The following is a 2,449-nucleotide window of genomic DNA, read 5'->3' on the forward strand; positions in this document are numbered from 1 at the left end:
ATGCCCAGAGGTGGATATTTAAAATACTAATGCTACATATAGTGTACAAGGAAACATGGTGAGCCATCATGCAAGCAATGGAAAAACCCTTCCTATACATGCTCTGATGTAACCCTTTGCTACATAAAGACCCTGCAAAATTAACCCGCTATACTCTTGCGGAGCAGCTGCTACCTCTTCCTTGCTTGTCGCTGGCTCCCTGGTGCATAAGCTGAATAAACTTTGTTGCTATGTTTGGTGTTCTCTCTTGGTTTCTATCCTGGGAGATTACAAGAACCCAAGGTGCTATTAATAACACCACAAAGATTTTCCTTTGTGATGAGTTACTGAAAGGTTTGTATTATTAGCTCTTCCATTTTGGTGTAGGATCTACACTTAATTTTGTTAATGGTGTGAGGTTAAGACTTGAAGTTCATTATTTCAATACATGAGTATCTAATATACAGCACTTTTGGTTGATTATCATCCACCCACATTAAATTACCATGGTACTTTTCTCAATTGACCATATAAAAGCCTGTATGATATATTTCTGATGCACTAATCTATATGTTTGCTGAGTGTTATTACATATTATTAATTCCCCATTGTCTTAATTACTAAAGCTTTTAATGTAGTTTGAAAGAGAGTATAAACAGCTTTGAAGACTACTGTTGGATAATATCTTCAACATAATCTTAACAATAGCTTTAAATGATAGATGAGACAAACTGAACAGATTTACCCCACCAGTCAAATACATCTGAATAGATGAAAGAAAGAGATATTTCCATTTCATGGATGAAGAACATAAAATTAAAGTTAAGTACTTTGGCTATAATTTTGCAGATAGAAAATTGTTTGTTTATTCTAACATCCAGGCTATTCAAACACAATATTATAGGGTCATGAGAAAGGTTAAATAACATAAAGTATGAAATCTAGCATCCACTTGCCATAAATATATACAATGAGGGTAAAATTTGTTAAATGGTTTATTGACTTGCATCAACATTGATGTCACACTACAGTTAGTACTCACATTAGCGTATTAGCTCCTTGAGTGAAGAAACCTTCCTTTTTACCTCTTGCAAGGCTGAATCCATAAAACCATAATACTATAGCAGAAATTACTGCCAATAGTATGTATTTCAAGATCCTCATAAAAAGACAAGCCATATTTTCAGATGTAGAAAAGCTGAGCATACTGATGGATACATTATTAAAAATTTTAAACCCTAGAGTAAAACCAAAACATCAGGCTAAAAATAATGACTAAAGTGGATAACTTCATCTTCTTTAGTCCTAATATACATAACCTATAAATTAGAAACACCTCTATAGTAGCCACCTCATGAGGTCGTTGTGGTGTTAAATATGGCAATTAATTAAATTGTTCAATACAATGTCTATAATCAAAAATATTAAGAGTACAGATAACAACAAAAATAATTAACAATAATAACAAAAATAACAACATTGTTAATTTTTTTGTTGTTATATCTATTGTCTGACAATAATCTCAAAAGGAAAATCTATTTCAGTGAAAAATTTGAGAGATTGTGGGGAGGCTTGCTATATTTGGGTTTTATAGGAACATGAGTTTTGTTTTTTTTTTTTTTTTTTCCAGGGGAAAGTGCGAACGCAGTCCCCCACTACCACAAATTATGCAGTCAAGTTTCCCACATTTGGGGAAATCGCAGGGGTCAGCACATCCGGAGTGCAATGGATAAGCCTTGCTCTGGGAAAACCACCTTCGTGATCATGGTATGTCCCCTGCCAGGTAAGTATGGGGAACATGAGTTTTAATGACAGAAACCTCTCAAATGGAAGGTGCAAGGATGACAGGAGAGAAGCACATTCTCTGAGTGCTATGCTAATAGAAGGTGTTGCTTTCCCACTTGGAAAGGGAAAAGGAGAAAAACTAAAAGGCTTCTTGATATACTATGTTTTTCTCTACCAGGAGTTAGAGAATTTGGGCTTAATTTTATTGCAAAAAATATAAAATAATAATGAAACAATCATATAGAAACATAAATACAATCCTCATCTCCCACACTTGTCCACTATTTATGTATCTTCAAAAGGATAAATTAGAACAAAGAGTTGTCAGTACCATTATGAGAAATGCAAAAGACTGGTGGAGATTTTTCTCCCAACAGATGCATCAAGTGAAAGACCTTATAAAACTTGTTAAGACCACATTGAGTCAGGGTGCTCTGGTGGCTGAGATAATGGTATTGGAGAATCTAGCAATTTTTTTTTTCACTCTGATGTGTTCTTAAATAAAGTGTACATTTGACTCAACAAATAAGCTGGTTTCTTTCATGACTTAATTCAAAGCTGGTAAAGGTTCATAAGTAATTTGGATTTACATTGGTCTATGTACGTTATTTCTCTTGCACCTAACCAGTGTTATGGAGTCACATCACCCCTCACTACAGCACACCACACAGAAATCCTGGTGGCA

General features: G+C 34.5%; 1 non-coding gene across 1 annotated transcript; it reads right to left on the minus strand.

Annotated features, from left to right (window-relative positions):
- Window positions 1-1,606: 1,606 nt before the first annotated feature.
- Window positions 1,607-1,770, minus strand: LOC116551398. Its single transcript, XR_004268900.1, has one exon. It is a non-coding gene; the product is annotated as a U1 spliceosomal RNA (small nuclear RNA).
- Between the last annotated feature and the right edge of the window lie 679 nt (window positions 1,771-2,449).

The sequence above is a fragment of the Sapajus apella genome, unplaced genomic scaffold, assembly GCF_009761245.1.
Source record: "Sapajus apella isolate SASKATOON/1434 unplaced genomic scaffold, GSC_monkey_1.0 scaffold9, whole genome shotgun sequence".
Taxonomy (NCBI): Eukaryota; Metazoa; Chordata; class Mammalia; order Primates; family Cebidae; genus Sapajus; species Sapajus apella.